The sequence below is a fragment of the Ranitomeya variabilis genome, chromosome 5, assembly GCF_051348905.1.
Source record: "Ranitomeya variabilis isolate aRanVar5 chromosome 5, aRanVar5.hap1, whole genome shotgun sequence".
Classification (NCBI taxonomy): Eukaryota; Metazoa; Chordata; class Amphibia; order Anura; family Dendrobatidae; genus Ranitomeya; species Ranitomeya variabilis.
This window is the reverse complement of record NC_135236.1, coordinates 340,208,278-340,228,611: the sequence shown is the minus strand read 5'-3', so window position 1 is coordinate 340,228,611 and position 20,334 is coordinate 340,208,278.

The following is a 20,334-nucleotide window of genomic DNA, read 5'->3' as shown; positions in this document are numbered from 1 at the left end:
CATTGAGAAGAGCAAAAACGTGGAGGATCTGTCTTTGTTAAAAACTATACCTAGACATTTTCATACTTATCATCAGAGCGATTCCAGTTTATTGAAAGTCAAAGGGATTGATGTAGTCAAAATGGGATCTAGAGGAGGCAATATGGCAAAATGTTTAGCAAAGCTTGAAAGCAAGTGGATCTATAGGCTTGGGAGTGTAGCCCCCATAGGACTCAATGAAAATTTTGGTTTTTCAGCATTTTTAGAGTAATCCTAGGTAGTGGCGTCGTGCAGTGTTTTTTTAGGGGTATATGGGATGTTTCTTTTTAATTGATTTTAACCTTGTCTTCATATCACATTATAGATTTTGATTGTCATATCAAGTTGTGGACTATGAGTTTCTATCTGGGATCCGCATAGAAGAAGAAATATGACATCATTCCTGGGAAGAACAATTGAAGATTTTAATCAAATAAATTATATTGCACTTTTTCATGGCACTTTATGTAACACAGTGTGTATTATGTATAATTCATATTTATTATTGGTTTGTTTGTAATTATGTAATTATAAATTGAAGTTATGGAAAATGAATTTTATATTCATCACTTTTTCACTTAAAATCAATTTTTATTGGTAAATAGATTGCAATAATTCACTAGAATTTTTTATATATATGATATTTAATAGTTATGAATTAATAATAGATAGTTTTAGCACGGCTTAGTAGTTTATTACCAGATTATTATCTGGAACTGTAATCACTTTTTGCACTTTATTCTAATTAATTATGTCTTTATAATGGATTTTTATGGGGTTTTTGTTACTAAATAGTGATGAATTTATATAGATTTCATAGATGTTGCATTTAAGTGTCTTTGCAATAATATTGAAGTATTTAATTGGTATAGGATAAATTATGTTAATTGTTGATATTTGCCACCTTTCTAGTAGTGCCGTTATTTATTTCATTCTTCCTGATTCCGGAATGTGCGCTGCTGCGTCGGTGTTGCCTAGCACAGACTCCTCAGGTTCCGGCATACGAGATTAGCTGACACGCATAGTGCTCATTTTTGAGCGCCTGCTTGCTTGCGGTCCATGCTCCGGAACCAGTTGAGTCACTTCCGGTGCGCGGTAAACGGCATCAGCGCCATAACAATTCCGGAACTATGCAGCTGATCGGCACGGTGATTTTTGAACTTATCTGATTGGTGGGGGTATCATTTAAATGTCCGGCGTCCCTATACCCCGACACGCCCCCTGAGGAAGTGTTACGAAACGCGCGTCGGGGTTTAGGAACGGTGACACGGACATCATACCTCATGTGAGTAATGATCCCCCTTCTGGATTGCCCGATTTTTGTGCATTGGTGGAAAACTAAGGAAGCACCGAGTACCTTTAGTATACATGCTGGATGGCAGTAAAATAAGTTTACAGTCTCGGTGTAGCTTCTTGGATGCAACTTTGTATTTGATATATAGTAGGAGGTAGGGGCATATCAGTTATAGGCTGTTATTTAGTGTGAGACTGAGTTGTCTCCCAGGCAGGGGTAATTATCACATATAATTACATAGTAAAATTAATTGCTCACATTTAGGTTCTAAAAATTGATGTTATGTGTATATTTCCGTTCCTTTTTTACATTGGAGATCTTTACTGTATAATTATGATTTAATATTTGTTACAATTATGAATAAAAACATCACAATATTTAATTAGTGGATTTTTGTGTTCTGAGTCGTGTTGCTTTGAGGCAATTTTGATTCAATTTCGGAATATGAGAGAGAAATTTAAATGCAAAATCTGACTTTTTTTGTGGTAGTCGTTATACTGTTAACGGCGATCGCAACACTGGTGTTGGTAAAATCCGACCCGAATCATGTTCTCTGGGGCCTCTGCTACCTGTGGTAGCCGAGACCCCAGAGAGATTCCGACTCTGGGGGGTACTATACACTTATTTCTCAGCGCCGTTAAAAAGCGGCACTGAGGCATAAGTATCGTTAATTGCCGGCGTTAAAAGGTATATCGGCGGTCGTTAAGGGGTTAAAACAATATTATAGTATTCTACCAAATTAATAGTGTAGGGCAGAAGTATAAAACTCCTCCATAAGCTGACAGTAACATCTCAAACATTAAGAACACAAGGTAGCCTTGCAACTTCACATCTTATGATCGCTGATCAGTTGTACAGTAACCTGTGACCCAACACAACTGTAAAGTGGCATTTACAAAAATCCATATCAAATTTTGTTCGGAGGCTGCACAAAAGCTTTTTTTTTAAACCTGCTTAAGAATTAACCCCTTTACCCCCGAGGGTGGTTTGCACGTTAATGCAATTCTGATCACTGTCCCTTTATGAGGACATAACTCTCGAACACTTCAACGGATCCTGGTGATTCTGAAGATGTTTTTTTCAACATATCGTACTGCATGATAGTGGTAAAATTTATTCTGTATGACTTGCATTTATTTGTGGAAAAAAAACACAGTTTGGTGAAAATTCGCAATTTTCAAACTTTGAATTTTCATGCACTTAAGGCCGGGGACACACTTAACGTATAAAAAAACGGTCCGTTTTTCACGGCCGAGAATCGCACAAATGTTTCAAAAACAGTGATCCGTGTGCAGTGCAAGGATGCAATTTCCTCGCATCAAATGATCCGTGTGACATCCGTATGGCATCCGTATGCCGAGATTTTCTCGCAAGCTTGCAAAACCGACATCTAATGGATTTATGTGCTCAAATGTTCGGGAAAACATATATACAGTATATATATATATATATATATATATATATATATATATATATATATATATATATGTCATTGAGACACATATATATATATTCTGTATTTATATTTCATTCAGCGCGATATCTGTGAAAAGCCGGTAATTCAATTGCCGGCTTTGCATTTCTCCTTCACAAACCCGACAGGATATGAGACATGGTTTTCATACAGTAAACCATCTCATATTCCCATTTTTTTGGCATATTCCACACTACTAATGTTAGTAGTGTGTATGTGCAAAATTTGGCCGCTGTAGCTGCTCAAATAAAGGGTTAAATGGCGGAAAAAATTGGCGTGGGCTCCCGCGCAATTTTCTCCGCCAGAGTGGTAAAGCCAGTGACTGAGGGCAGATATTAATAGCCAGGAGAGGGTCCATGGTTATTGGCCCCCCCTGGCTACAAACATCTGCCCCCAGCCACCCCAGAAAAGGCACATCTGGAAGATGCGCCTATTCTGGCACTTGGCCACTCTCTTCCCACTCCCTGTAGCGGTGGGATATGGGGTAATGAAGGGTTAATGTCACCTTGCTATTGGAAGGTGACATTAAGCCAGATTAATAATGGAGAGGCGTCAATTATGACACCTATCCATTATTAATCCAATTGTTTGAAAGGGTTAAAAAACACACACACACATGATTAAAAAGTATTTTAATGAAATAAACACAGCGGTTGTTTTAATATTTTATTGCTCTCTCATTCCATTTTCAGACCCTCGCTTGGCAAAACAATAAACACACAATATACATACCCTCTCTGATGAACTGTCACGTCCCACGAAGTAATCCATCTGAAGGGGTTAACTAATATTACAGGCAGAGCTGCGATAATCCACTCGCTCGTGCCTGTAATCCCCGGGTGCTGAAAGGAAAGCAGTGATGTGTACTTACATTCAGTCGCGGTGATGCGCCCCTGCTGGATGTTCTCATGAACTGCAGCCTGGGAACTTTTTCCCACGCTCCAGGTCATATGAGGACATCCACCAGGGGGCGCATCACCGCGACTGAAGGTAACTATAGGTCATTGACCTACATTTCCTTCAGTCGCGGTGATGCGCCCCCTGGTGGATGTCCTCATATGACCTGGAGCCTGGGGAAAAGTTCCCAGGCTGCAGTTCATGAGAACATCCAGCAGGGGCGCATCACCGCGACTGAATGTAAGTACACATCACTGCTTTCCTTTCAGCACCCGGGGATTACAGGCACGAGCGAGTGGATTATCGCAGCTCTGCCTGTAATATTAGTTAACCCCTTCAGATGGATTACTTCGTGGGACGTGACAGTTCATCAGAGAGGGTATGTATATTGTGTGTTTATTGTTTTGCCAAGCGAGGGTCTGAAAATGGATTGAGAGAGCAATAAAATATTAAAACAACCGCTGTGTTTATTTCATTAAAATACTGTTAAATCATGTGTGTGTGTGTTTTTTAACCCTTTCAAACAATTGGATTAATAATGGATAGGTGTCATAATTGACGCCTCTCCATTATTAATCTGGCTTAATGTCACCTTACAATAGCAAGGTGGCATTAACCCTTCATTACCCCATATCCCACCGCTACAGGGAGTGGGAAGAGAGTGGCCAAGTGCCAGAATAGGCGCATCTTCCAGATGTGCCTTTTCTGGGGTGGCTGGGGGCAGATGTTTTTAGCCACGGGGGGGCCAAGAACCATGGACCCTCTCCTGGCTATTAATATCTGCCCTCAGTCACTGGCTTTACCGCTCTGGCGGAGAAAATTGCGCGGGAGCCCACGCCAATTTTTTCCGCCATTTAACCCTTTATTTGAGCAGCTACAGCGGCCAAATTTTGCACATACACACTACTAACATTAGTAGTGTGGAATATGCAAAAAAAAGGGGATATGAGATGGTTTACTGTATGTAAACCATGTCTCATATCCTGTCGGGTTTGTGAAGGAGAAATGCAAAGCCGGCAATTGAATTACCGGCTTTTCTATAGAACACCGCTGCGTATTTCTCGCAATGCACACGCATGGTCCGTGTGTAATCCGATTTTTTCTCGCACCCATAGACTTGCATTGGCGAGTCTCGGCCGAGATACGCTGACAATCGCAGCCTGCTGCGAGTTCCCTCGGATCCGAAATACGGTGGAGAAAATATCGGATGATGGGAGCTGCACCATAGATTAACATTGGGCCGAGTGCTATGCGATTTTTTATCGCATAGCACTCGTCCGTATTACGGTCTAGTGTGACCCCGGCCTAAATCAGAGATCTGTCACACAAAACAGTTAATAAATTACATTTCCCACATGTCTACTTTACATCAATCATAAAGAAAAGAGGAGCAGTAAGTCCAATTATATGAAAAGGTATAAATTAATTTATGACAAAAACTACAAATTTCAATCAATGATTTTTACAATAACAGACTAGGATCAGGTAATAAGGCTGAACAATGTCCTGACACTCACAGCTGTAATTTTATATGGGTAAAGTGCTTAAGTGCCAGAAAATCCACCCGAATGAGGGGAATATGTCACATAAAGATCATTATAAACTAACGATTATTGTGGGTGCATGCTAAATCATTGGAACCTAGATCCCCTCAATACTACAGGTGCTTACCCATGTCGTACAGAGTCAGGACATGTGCCACGCCGCCACCAATGCGCATTTCGCTTCTCTTTATCAATGACCGCACCTTGATAAAGGGAAGCGAAATGCGCATCAGGATATTGTTCTTATTACCTGATCCTAGGCTGTTATTGTAAAAAACATTGATTGAAATTTGTAATTTTTGTCATCAATAAATGTATACCTTTTTATATAATTGGACTTATTGCTCCTCTTTTCTTTATGATTGATATCATGGTCAGGATTGTCCTTTAGGTGTACCTTGGAGACAGCCACAAAGGGTTTTGGTCTCTCTGGCACCCCTATACTAATGTTGCCCTGTATGGTTCATGTTTATGTCTACTTTACATCAACACAATTTTGGAAGCAATTTTTTTTTTCTGTTAGGAAGCTATAAGGGTATGTTTCCACCGGCAGAAATTGGCAGCACTTTGGACACAGCACATGTCCGCTCCGTCCTAAGCGCTGCTGGCTTTTGAACGCCGGTGATTCCGCATGTGTTCATTGAACCGTGCGGAATCACTGCATCCTATACATTGGACAGTGATTATTTATTTTGAGGAGAATGAGAGTCTCCGCAAGATAGACATGCTACGGTATGGAGAGACGCGCTGCATGTCCGTTTACGTAGGGTTGTGCCCCTGCTCACATAGTGGAGATGGGATTTCATGAAATCCCCTCCACTATGCTGTAACATCTGGACGCTGCGGGTTAGACACTGCAGCTGTATGCAGCATCCAACCCGTAGCGTTTACGGACCGTGGAAACATACTCCAAGGGTTAAAAGTTGACCAGCAATTTTTCATTTTGTCCAACAAAATTTACAAAACCATTTTTTTTAGGGACATCACATTTGAAGTCACTTTGTGGGGTCTATATGAAATAAGATACCCAAAAGTGACACCATTCTAAAAACTTAATTTTTTTTCCACAAAATTTTTTTTTTTTAAAGAGTAACAGGAAAAAATGGGCCCCAAAATTTGTTGTGTAATTTCTCCTGAGCATGCCAATACCCCATGACGGTGGAAACCACTATTTGGGCGCACAGCAGAGCTTGGAAGGGAAGGAGCGCCATTTGACTTTTTGAATGCAAAATTTGCTTGAACAATTGGCGGATGCCATGTCGCGTTCGGAGAGTCCCTGATGTGCCTAAACAGTGAAAAATCCCCAACAAGTGACACTATTTTGTAATCTAGACCCCTCAGGGAATTGATCTAGATGTGTGGTGAGCACATTGAACCCTCAGGTGCTTCACAGAAGTTTATAATGTTGAGCCGTAAACATAAAAATCTAATTTTCTCCACAAATGTTTTCAGCACAAAATATTGTATTTTCATAATAGCAGCAAGAAACATTGCACCATACAGTTTGCTGTGCAATTTCTCCCGAGTACGTTGATACACCATATGTGGGGGAATACTACTTTTGGGGCACAGTGCAAATCTCAGAAGGGAAGAGGTGCCATATTGGAGTTCAGATTTTGCTGGAATGGTTTGAGGGTGCCATGTCACATTGGCAGAGCCCCTGAGGTGCCAGAACAACAGAATCCCATATATGTGAGCTCATTTTACAAACTACACTCCCCAATGAATTCATCTAGGGGTGCAGTGATCATACTGACACCTCATGTGCCTCACAGAATTTTATACCACTGAGCGGTGAAGAAAGAGAATAAATTACATTTTTACAATTAAAATGTTGTTTAGCCCCAAGTTCTTAATTCTTCTATGGGCTAATAGGAAAAAATGGGCCTTAGTTTGTTGTAAAAAAAAAAAATTCCTGAGTGTGCCAATACTCTACATGTAATTGGGAAATATTTTTCAGGCATAGTGCAAAGCTCAGAAGGCATTTTATGGTTATGGTTTGCAGGTGCCATGACCTACTGTGAAAGCCCATGAGGTGCCAGAACACATAGCTCCCAACCGTCCCTCATTGTGCGGGATTGTCCCGGATTTCATGCTGTGCCCCGCTGTCCAGCGCAGGACGCTGTGGTCCCGGACACAGAGCAGGAGAAACTCCGCCACGCCCCCTTTTGTTAGGCCACGCCCCTTCCCCTGTATGTTCCTGAGTCTCCCAGCGTCACCGTTCAGAGAGGGAGAGAGAGGGGACACTTGTAGTTTGAGGTATGTAACAGCAGAGCCTGGGTGCAATGTAAGCAGCTGCCAGCAGACCAGTGTGGACTGCTGACAATGCCTGCTAGTATAAATCGTGCGTGGAATGAGTCTGGGGCTGAGCAGGGAGGGATGGACACTCACAGCCTCCCTGTTTGCCTCCAGTGCTCACAGATCGATGACTCACTGACACTCCAGTCAGTGCATTTCAGAGGAGGAGAGGGTGACGACGCTATTGTGGCTGCTTTTTTCCCCACGCAAAAAAGGGCAAAGCCAAAGCCCCTGTGACAGTCTGACACTATCATCATGTGCTATAATGAGACAACAAATCATGGCACAATTAAGGTGCGTGTGCGAGGTGTATTTAGCGGAGCCGTGTGTGTGAGGTGTACAGAATGGAGCCGTGTGTGTACGAGGTGTACGGAGCGGAGCCGTGTGTGTACGAGGTGTACGGAGCGGAGCCGTGTGTACGAGGTGTACGGAGCGGAGCCGTGTGTACGAGGTGTACGGAGCGGAGCCGTGTGTGTACGAGGTGTACGGAGCGGAGCCGTGTGTGTACGAGGTGTATGGAGCGGAGCCGTGTGTGTGCGAGGTGTACGGAGCGGAGCCGTGTGTGTACGAGGTGTACGGAGCGGAGCCGTGTGTGTGCGAGGTGTACGGAGTGGAGCCGTGTGTGTACGAGATGTACGGAGTGGAGCCGTGTGTGTACGAGGTGTACGGAGTGGAGCCGTGTGTCTACGATGTGTACAGAGTGGAGCCGTGTGTGTACGATGTGTACGGAGTGGAGCCGTGTGTGTATGAGGTGTACGATGTGGAGCCGTGTGTGTACGAGATGTATGGAGCGGAGCCGTGTGTGTACGAGGTGTACGGAGCGGAGCCGTGTGTGTACTAGGTGTATGGAGCGGAGCCATGTGTGCGAGGTGTATGGAGCGGAGCCGTGTGTGTGCGAGGTGTATTTAGCGGAGCCATGTGTGTGCGAGGTGTATGGAGTGGAGCCATGTCTGTGCGAGGTGTATGGAGAGGAGCCATGTGTGCAAAGTGTAAGGAGCGCAGCCGCGTGTGTAGGAGTAGCTATGTGTGGCCATTATATGGTACGAAGTATCATGTGCAGCCAATATACAGTATGAAGCATCATGTGCAGTCATTATACAGTATGGAGCATCATGTGCGGTCATTATACAGTATGGAGCATCATGTGCAGCCAATATACAGTATGGAGCATCATGTGCAGCCAATATACAGTATGGAGCATCATGTGCGGTCATTTTACAGTATGGAGCATCATGTGCGGTCATTATACAGTATGGAGCATCATGTGGGGTCATTATACAGTATGGAGCATTATGTGCGGTCATTTTACAGTATGGAGCATCATTTGGGGTCATTATACAGTATGGAGCATCATGTGCGGTCATTATACAGTATGGAGCACTGTGTGGCCATTATACAGTATGGGGCATCATGTGCAGTCATTATACGGTATGGAGCATCATGTGCGGTCATTATACAGTATGGAGCATCATGTATGGCTATTATACAGTATGGAGCACTGTGTGGCCATATTTTTTGTTTATAATTATTGTATATGAAACAGTGTGATCAGCAGTGCTAAATGGGTGTGGTTGGGACGTGGATATGGGTGTGACTAGTTATGAATGGGTGTGGTCAGAGGCGTGGCCTAAAATTTGCCGCGGCGCGCGTTGCGCGCCGCTAACTTTGCCCCTCTTTCCCATCTTCAAAAGTTGGGAGGTATGCAGAACAGCAGAGTTCCCCATTAGTGACCCCGTTTTACAAACTACACCTCTCAATGAATTCATCTAGTAGTGCAGTGACCATATTGACACCACGGGTGTGCCACAGCATTTTATACCGTTGGGCAGTGAAGAAAAAATAACTACATTTTTACCACAAAACTTTAGTTTTAGCCCCAGATTTTACATTTTCACACAAGAAGTGGGTAAAAATGGCACTAAAACTTGCACCACAATCTCTACTGAACGTGGTAATACCTCATATGTGGCTGTACAGTATGGGTATGTTTCCACGCTCAGGAAACGCTGCGTGTTTGACGCTGCGTTGATCCGCAGCGTCAAACTTGCAGCGTCCAGATGTTACAGCATAGTGGAGGGGATTTCATGAAATCCCGTCTCCACTATGCATTAAAAGACGCATACGACAGACCCGCGAAAACGGACATGCGGCGCATATTTTAAGAACGCAGCATGTCCTTACAATGCGCAAATCACGCAAGAACACCGCAGGTGACCTGCCAGTGACCTCAGGTGCAGATTTGGTCAGGATTTTACCTGAACGTGGACACATACCCTATTACTTAGCCATAGGCCAGGGACACACACAACGTATAAAAAAACGGTCCGACGAGAATTGCACAAATGTTTCCAAAACAGTGATCCGTGTGCAGTGCGAGGATGCGATTTCCTCGCATCAAATTATCCGTGTGACATCCGTATGGCGAGATTTTCTCGCAGGCTTGCAAAACCAACCTCTAATGGATTTTTCGGCTCAAATATTCGTTTAAACATACAGTTAGGTCCATATATATTTGGAGAGAGACAACATTTTTCTCATTTTGGTTATAGACATTACCACAATGAATTTTAAACAAAACAATTCAGATGCAGTTGAAGTTCAGACTTTCAGCTTTTATTTGAGGGTATCCACATTAAAATTGGATGAAGGGTTTAGGAGTTTCAGCTCCTTAACATGTGCCACCCTGTTTTTAAAGGGACCAAAAGTAATTGGACAGATTCAATAATTGTAAATAAAATGTTCATTTCTAGTACTTGGTTGAAAACCCTTTGTTGGCAATGACTACCTGAAGTCTTGAACTCATGGACATCACCAGGTGCTGTGTTTTCTCCTTTTTGATGCTCTGCCAGGCCTTCACTGCGGTGGTTTTCAGTTGCTGTTTGTTTGTGGGCCTTTCTGTCTGAAGTTTAGTCTTTAACAAGTGAAATGCATGCTCAATTGGGTTGAGATCAGGTGACTGACTTGGCCATTCAAGAATATTCCACTTCTTTGCTTTAATAGACTCCTGGGTTGCTTTGGCTTCATGTTTTGGGTCATTGTCCATCTGTAGTATGAAACGACGACCAATCAGTTTTGCTGCATTTGGCTGGATCTGAGCACACAGTATAGCTCTGAATACCTCAGAATTCATTTGGCTGCTTCTGTCCTGTGTCACATCATCAATAAACACTAGTGACCCAGTGCCACTGGCAGCCATGCATGCCCAAGCCATCACACTGCCTCCGCCGTGTTTTACAGATGATGTGGTATGCTTTGGATCATGAGCTGTACCAAGCCTTCGCCATACTTTTCTCTTTCCATCATTCTGGTAGAGGTTGATCTTGGTTTCATCTGTCCAAAGAATGTTCTTCCTGAACTGTGCTGGCTTTTTTAGATGTTTTTTAGCAAAGTCCAGTCTAGCCTTTTTCTTCTTGATGCTTATGAGTGGCTTGCACCGTGCAGTGAACCCTCTGTATTTACTTTCATGCAGTCTTCTCTTTATGATAGATTTGGATATTGATACGCCGACCTCCGGGAGAGTGTTGGTCACTTGGTTGGCTGTTGTGAAGGGGTTTCTCTTCACCATGGAGATTATTCTGCGATCACCCACCACTGTTGTCTTCCGTGGGCGCCCAGGTCTTTTTGCATTGATGAGTTCACCAGTGCTTTCTTTCCTTCTCAGGATGTACAAAACTGTACATTTTGCCACTCCTAATATTGTAGCAATTTCTCGGATGGGTTTTTTCTTTGTTTTCACAGCTTAAGAATGGCTTGTTTCACCTTCATGGAGAGCACTTTTGACCGCATGTTTACTTCATAGGAAAACCTTCCAAATGCAAGCACCACACCTCAAATCAACTCCAGGCCTTTTATCTGCTTAGTTGAGAATGACATAATGAAGGGATTGCCCACACCTGTCCATGAAATAGCCTTGGAGTCAATTGTCCAATTACTTTTGGTCCCTTTAAAAAACAGGGTGGCACAGGTTAAGGAGCTGAAACTCCTAAACTCTTCATCCAATTTTAATATGGATACCCTCAAATGAAAGCTAAAAGTCTGAACTTCAACTGCATCTGAATTGTTTTGTTTAAAATTAAATTGTAGTAATGTCTATAACCAAAATGAGAAAAATGTTGTCTCTGTCCAAATATATATGGACCTAACTGTATATACAGTACATATATATATATATGTCATTGAGACACACACATATATATATATATATATATATATATATATATATATATACATACATACATATATATATATACACACACACTGTATTTATATTTAATTCAGCGCTAGATATCCTAAAAGCCGGTAATTCAATTGCCGGCTTTTCATTTCTCCTTCACAAACCCGACATGATATGAGACATGGTTTACATACAGTAAACCATCTCATATCCCTTTTTTTTTTGCATATTCCACACTACTAATGTTAGTAGTGTGTATGTGCAAAATTTGGGCGCTGTAGCTTGTAAAATAAAGGGTTAAATCGCGGAAAAAATTGGCGCGGGCTCCCGCGCAATTTTCTCCGCCAGAGTGGTAAAGCCAGTGACTGAGGGCAGATATTAATAGCCTAGAGAGGGTCCATGGTTATTGGCCCCCCCTGGCTAAAAACATCTTCCCCCAGCCACCCCAGAAAAGGCACAACTGGAAGATGCGCCTATTCTGGCACTTGGCCACTCTCTTCCCACTCCCGTGTAGCGGTGGGATATGGGGTAATGAAGGGTTAATGTCACCTTGCTATTGTAAGGTGACATTAAGCCAGATTAATAATGGAGAGGCGTCAATTATGACACCTATCCATTATTAATCCAATAGTACGAAATGTTTAAAAAAACACACACACATTATTTAAAAGTATTTTAATGAAATAAAGACACAGGGTGTTTTATTATTTTATTATACTGGTAATCCACCTGAAGACCCTTGTCACCTGAAACAAAGTTAAACAAAACAAACAACAATATTCCATACCTTCCGTCGTTCCGTCAGTCCCATGATGTAAATCCATCTGAAGGGGTTAAATGATTTTACAGCCAGGAGCTGTGCTAATGCACCCGCTCCTGTCTGTAAAATGTTGTGAATGAATGGAGTGCAGGGGAATGTCCTGTAGTTACCTTGATTTGCGGTGATGCGCCCCCTGCTGGATGTCCTCATATGAACTCGAGCGTGGGAAAAAGGATCGAGTTCATATGAGGACATCCAGCAGGGGGCGCATTCACCGCGAATCAAGGTAACTACAGGACATTCCCCTGCACTCCATTCATTCACATTTTACAGACAGGAGCGGGTGCCTTAGCACAGCTCCTGGCTGTAAAATCATTTAACCCCTTCAGATGGATTTACATCGTGGGACTGACAGAACGACGGAAGGTATGGAATATTGTTGTTTGTTTTGTTTAACTTTTTCTTTCAGGTGACAAGGGTCTTCAGGTGGATTACCAGTATAATAAAATAAAACACCCTGTGTCTTTATTTCATTAAAATACTTTTAAATAATGTGTGTTTTTTTAACCATTTCGTACTATTGGATTAATAATGGATAGGTGTCATAATTGACGCCTCTCCATTATTAATCTGGCTTAATGTCACCTTACAATAGCAAGGTGGCATTAACCCTTCATTACCCCATATCCCACCGCTACACGGGAGTGGGAAGAGAGGGGCCAAGTGCCAGAATAGGCGCATCTTCCAGATGTGCCTTTTCTGGGGTGGCTGGGGGAAGATGTTTTTAGCCGGGGGGGCCAGTAACCATGGACCCTCTCTAGGCTATTAATATCTGCCCTCAGTCACTGGCTTTACCACTCTGGCGGAGAAAATTGCGCGGGAGCCCACGCCAATTTTTTCCGCGATTTAACCCTTTATTTTACAAGCTACAGCGCCCAAATTTTGCACATACACACTACTAACAGTAGTGTGGAATATGCAAAAAAAAGGGATATGAGATGGTTTACTGTATGTAAACCATGTCTCATATCATGTCGGGTTTGTGAAGGAGAAAGAAAAAGCCGGCAATTGAATTACCGGCTTTTCTATAGAACACCGATGTGTATTTCTCGCAAGTCACACTGCTGGTCCGTGTGGAATCCGATTTTTTCTCGCACCCATAGAATTGCATTGGCGATTCTCGGCCGAGACACGCTGACAATCGCAGCATGCTGCGATTTCACTCGGATCCTGAATACGGCCGAGAAAATATCGGATGATGGGAGCTGCCCCATAGATTAACAAGATCGTCAGTTTCTCAGAGTGGCAGTTCAGATGGGGTCCCAGTTGCGTCACTTTCAGTACAGGGCTCTGCCCTTTGGGATAGCAACAGCCCCATGGGTATTTACAAAACTGATTGCAGAGGTCACAGCACATCTCAGAGAAAAAGATACCCTGATAATACCCTACTTAGACGACTTCCTGATAGTGGGGAAAAACTTTTCTCACTGTCAGGAGCAGGTCAGAATAGTGATGGACACTCTACAGACACTAGGATGGCAACTGAACCTCAAGAAATCCAAACTAGAGCCAGCAATGGTCCAGAATTTCCTAGGGATAACAGTAGACTCCGTGGCGCAGGAGTGTCGCCTCCCAGAGGAAAAAGAGAAAAAAATCAAACAAATGATTATGACAACATTAAAAAAACCAGAGATGACTTTAAGAAGAGCCATGTCGGTGTTTGGCTATGTTCACACTTTGCGGTTTTTGCTGCGGATCCGCAGCTGCGGATCCGCAGCAGTTTTCCATGCAGGGTACAGTACAATGTTACCCTATGGAAAACAAAAACCGCTGTGCCCACTTTGCGTTTTTCCGCATGAAAATCCGCGCTGATTTTCTGCGGAAAAAAAGAAGTAGCATGTCAATTCTTTCTGCGGATTCCGCAGCGGTTTTCCACCTGCACCAATAGGAAAGTGCAGTTGGAAACCCGCAGTGGAATCCGCAGTAGAAACCGCACAAAAAACCGCAGGGAAAACCACCGCCGTTTTGCACTGCGGGTTTTACAAATCCGCAGCTGAAAAATCCGCAGCAAAAAAAGCACAGTGTGAACAAGCCCTTAGTGTCCCTAACCTCCTGCATACCGGCAGTAAAATGGGCCCAGTTCCATGCAAGAGAACTGCAATGGTGTGTGCTGCAGAACGACCTGAAACTTCAGGGGCAGCTAGAGCAGAAGCTCATTCTCCCACTATCTGTACTCCAATCACTCAGATGGTAGTTACAGATCGAGTCATCTCCGAGAGGAGTTACCTGGACATACACAGCCTCCAAAGTAATCACAACAGATGCCAGTCCATGGGGGTGGGGAGCTCAAACAGACACACTATGGGTCCAAGACCCCTGGGCTCAAGAGGAGAAAAATCTATCCTCAACTGAGTGGGAACTCCTAGCAATCGAAAAGCGCTAAGGAGGTTACTTCCACACTTGACAGGGCATCATGTGAGAGTCCTATCGGACAACCGAACAGCGGTCGCATACGTGAACCACCAGGGGGGCACCCGTTCTCGGTCACTGATGCACATAACCAAAAGACTCATGACTCTAGCCGAAAGGCATTTCCTCTCATTATCGGCCCTGCATATTCGAGGTGTGGACAATATAAAGGCAGACTTTTTAAGCAGGAACCACTTAAGGCAAGGGGAATTGTCCCTAAAAAAGTCAATTTTTCAACGGATAGTGCACATGTGGGGAAGACCCAGTGTAGGCCTCATTGCCTCAAAAGCCAACAAAAAAGTTCAAAAGTTCTGCTGCCTGAACCCAGCAGACAGGCCGTTGGCAGTAGACGCCTTCAGCATAGAATGGACGTCAGGACTTTTGTATGCCTTCCCACCGATATGTCTAATCCCAGTAGTTCTGAAGATCAGGGAGGACAAGGCCAGAGTAATTGTAATAGCTCCCTTCTGGCTGAAAAGACCATGGTTTTACTGGCTGAGAGTGGTCAGTGACGGACCCGTGGGTACTCCCGGAAGACCAGGACCTTCTAGCATAGGGTCCCTTCAACCACCCGCAAAATTCCGGGCTACATTTGACAGCCTGGCATTTGAACGGTCGTTGTTAGAGAAAGAAGGGTTCTCAGCTGGTTTAATATCCACCTTGCTTAGTAGCAGAAAACCAGTAACGACCAAGATCTATGGGAGAATATGGAAGAAATTCCTGTCCAGCTCAGGGCCAATACGGGAAGGGGAGGTCCCGATAGTGGCAATACTGGAGTTCCTGCAAAAGCGCTTAGATCTGGGATTAGCTGTTAGTACCCTCAAAGTACACATTTCAGCTTTAGCAGCCTTATTCAACTGTGACCTGGCAAGCAATAGGTGGGTGGTGAGGTTTGCTCACTATCAATGACACTATAACAAATACTATAGATAACACTTATAAAACTTAACATTTAATTAATTTATAATAAAACACCATACACGACCTAAAAATATGATCTGCTAATAAAGGTACAAGGTGCATACGTTCCCTATAGAGCCAACTATCTGTCTCCTACCTGACAGCGGAGGTTGGCACCCTATACCACCTGCGCAATGGCGCCCCCGCTCAACGTTGACTAACCCCAACTAGCCCTATAGGGCCCTATCGTGAGGAAAAAGAGAGATACACTCAGCAGACCATACAAACAGACAAGACATAGAAAACAAAAGAAAGTCACTAAGGAATATATTTCACTTAATGAAGAGATGTTATTGCACTATTAATTAAATGTGATAACTGTGCAACGGGTACTGACCCGTATTAAATATTGCACATATTGAGCCTGAACTGAACCTAAACAGTACACCCTACCTGTCTGCGGGGGTTGGCACCCTATAGTCCTACGCAAATGGCGCCCCCGCTCTAGTCGTCTGTCCCTAACTTTCCCTTAGTTAGATGTTCCTGCTCAGATAGGGACAGTCAGGATAAAATGAAATGTACAATGCAGGCAAGATAAAGTGAGCTATTCAGTGCAGGCCAGATAAAGTGCAAAGCCAGTGCATATACAGTGCAAAAATTGTCATAAACCCCGTGACTTCAAATATGACCAAGTATGTATTAGCATTAAATTATGCTTGGCTTCTAGCCCTGAGTATGCTTATGCTCGACGCGTTTCCCCTATGTAGGTTCATCAGGAGACATACCCATATCATAACAGAACAAAATAGTGACTTATCTGACTATGTTCTTGAGGAGCGATAAAGCCTCTAAACGCAGTGGGGAGCAATATCCATCCTGCACCTGCCGGTCTCTGTCAGCCTTGTGGTGAATGCGGCTAACCGCTTCTTTTATCTGTAACCTTCAGCGGTCTCTGCATGCCGCAATAATAAGACTTCCGGGTTGAAAAAGTACATCCCCCAACAGGCCAGTGCGCAGTCGCTAAGCAGTGTGTAACCGCGCATGTCAGTGGTGAAGCGCAAATGCGTTCCACTTCGCGCCTGCGCAGTAAGTATAATAACAACCCTCAGCGCAGGATAAATAGTAAACGATCACAGAGCTCAGCTATAATTTGATACTATAGTGCGCTTAAATTTCAGGTATAGAGATGCATACCAACGACCTGGGGACCCATATTTGTACAGCCTATGTAACTAAACCTGCACTATAAATAATATTAGAATTATTAAATACTTAATTATCACCCACTGACCCCAAAATAATTATAGAAGACCCAACTAAGGCTAACTTAAAGAAAAAGCCCCCTACTCAAGACCGTGTTACAAAATTCAGATAAATTCTGATACTATACCACAGTATAAAATAATGACCTACATCCTATTCAGGACCAATGGATCAATTAACAAAACTAAACTAACCGGGACCGATAGGGATTTATATGAAGCAGCCAAAATGCAATTGATCATTCAGGCCTTCAGGTTTTATGCTTTTCATTCGAAAAATCCACTTGGCCTCTTTTTGAAGGATCAGTCTATCCCAATCCCCCCCTCTATTTGATTTACCAACTACCTCAATCACAGAGAATCTACAACATTCCAAATCATTACCGTGTACTCTTCTCACATGGTCAGCAATAGGGGTATCCCTTCCATTCACAATATCCCCTATATGTTCTCCCATCCTTCTACGGAATTCTCGCCTAGTTTTCCCCACGTAGTCCAGGGGGCAACTACATTGAAAAAGGTAAACTACACCTTCCGTTCTGCAGTTGGCAAAATGTCTCATCTCATATGTTCTTTTAGTGCTAGAACTGACGAAGGTACTCCCCCTAGATATGTACTTACAGAACTTACATTTACCACATCTAAAGGTGCCATTTTGTCTCCTTTCCAACCAAGTGGGGATTTTTTTGGGGGGACTAAAATTACTGTGGACCAACTGGTCCCTAATTGACCTTCCCCTCCTAAAAGTTATAGATGGAACATCAGGGATAATATCACTCAATTCCGGGTCCATTTTCAAAATATCCCAGTACTTTCCAATTATTTCCCTCACCCGATGTGCCTGATTATCAAAGGTGCCTATAATTCTAAGATCGTTATTATCCTCCTTATCCCTTTTCACAAGTAATGAGGACCTCTCCCTTGAGCTCGAATACTTAAAGGCTTGATTTAATACATCCAGGGGATAACCTCTCTCTACAAATTTATTCCTTAGATCCCTCGCCTGTTGATGAAAACCGGATTCCGTAGAACAGTTTCTCCTCGTACGGAGGTACTGGCCTTTCGGTATACCCCTCTTTAGGCTGTTCGGGTGATGACTCTCCCAGCGTAACAAATTATTTGTAGCCGTAGGCTTGTGAAAAGTTTCCGTCACTATGCGGCCATTTTTACTCCTGGAAATTTTCAGATCCAAAAAATTAATATATTCATGTCTAAACTCATGAGTTAGCTTTAGGCCAATATTGTTATTATTCAACTCATCCACAAACCTAGAAAATGATGACCTACCTCCTGACCACAGAATTAGAACGTCATCTATATATCTACCCCAAAATAATATCAGGGGTTTCCACCAAAAGTCATCCTCCTCACCAAAGACCGACCGATCCTCCCACCAGCCCAGGAACAAATTGGCATACGTGGGGGCACAGGGGCTCCCCATCGCTGTGCCCCTGAGCTGGTGGAAGAAGGCGCCACCAAAATTGAAGTAGTTGTGTGTCAGCACAAACTCTAAAAATCTCAGCACACAATGATTATGTTGAATCAAATGTATACCCCTAGATCTCAAAAAATAGCTGACTCCCTGTAGTCCCTTCTCATGAGGTATATTACTGTATAAAGCTTCAACATCTATGGAGGCAAAACTAACATCATCACCGAGGGTTACATCCTCCAGTTTTAGAAGGAGATCAGACGAGTCTCTTATATATGAGGGTAACGAAGTGACAAAGGTCCTCAAAATTCTATCAACATATACACTCATATTCTGGGTTATAGAGTCAATACCAGCAACAATCGGGCGACCTTTTAGGGGATTAAGACCCTTGTGCACCTTTGGTAATGAATAGAACACTGGTACCACAAGATAGGTTGGCAACATAAATTCATACTCATTTCTGGATACTAATCCAGCATCCTTTGCTTCCATTAGAAGGTTCCTTAGAGCATCCAAAAATTCTTGTGTGGGATCTTTTTTCAATGGTTCATATGTGAGTCTATCTTTCAGAATACCTTCACACATATTTTGATATTGGCAAATGTCAAGCATCATCAAATTTCCTCCTTTATCAGAAGGTTTAAAAATATAATTTTTATTCTTTGCCAAACCATCCAACACATTTCTCTCCTCCAATGACAGATTTGGATGATGCCCACCACCTGTGGCCCCAATCCTCCCCAAATCCTCCACCACCAGTTTCAAAAATACCTCTATATTATCATGGCTACTTTGAGGGGGCATCCTCCTACTCTTAGGTCTTAAATCCGTAAAAGGTCCCACACCCAGAGGTCTCTCATTTTCCCCCATCAGTTCAGTCAAGATTCTAACACTTGATAAATCCGTTTCATCTATACCCAGGGCTACACATTCAGCATAGTCATGTGTTTTAAAGAATTTTTTCCATCTTATTTTTCTCACAAAAAGGTTAAGGTCTTTGACCCAACCGAATTCATCAAATCTATTGGTGGGTACAAATGAAAGACCCCTAGACAACACACTTCTCTGTGCCCCCACGTATGCCAATTTGTTCCTGGGCTGGTGGGAGGATCGGTCGGTCTTTGGTGAGGAGGATGACTTTTGGTGGAAACCCCTGATATTATTTTGGGGTAGATATATAGATGACGTTCTAATTCTGTGGTCAGGAGGTAGGTCATCATTTTCTAGGTTTGTGGATGAGTTGAATAATAACAATATTGGCCTAAAGCTAACTCATGAGTTTAGACATGAATATATTAATTTTTTGGATCTGAAAATTTCCAGGAGTAAAAATGGCCGCATAGTGACGGAAACTTTTCACAAGCCTACGGCTACAAATAATTTGTTACGCTGGGAGAGTCATCACCCGAACAGCCTAAAGAGGGGTATACCGAAAGGCCAGTACCTCCGTACGAGGAGAAACTGTTCTACGGAATCCGGTTTTCATCAACAGGCGAGGGATCTAAGGAATAAATTTGTAGAGAGAGGTTATCCCCTGGATGTATTAAATCAAGCCTTTAAGTATTCGAGCTCAAGGGAGAGGTCCTCATTACTTGTGAAAAGGGATAAGGAGGATAATAACGATCTTAGAATTATAGGCACCTTTGATAATCAGGCACATCGGGTGAGGGAAATAATTGGAAAGTACTGGGATATTTTGAAAATGGACCCGGAATTGAGTGATATTATCCCTGATGTTCCATCTATAACTTTTAGGAGGGGAAGGTCAATTAGGGACCAGTTGGTCCACAGTAATTTTAGTCCCCCCAA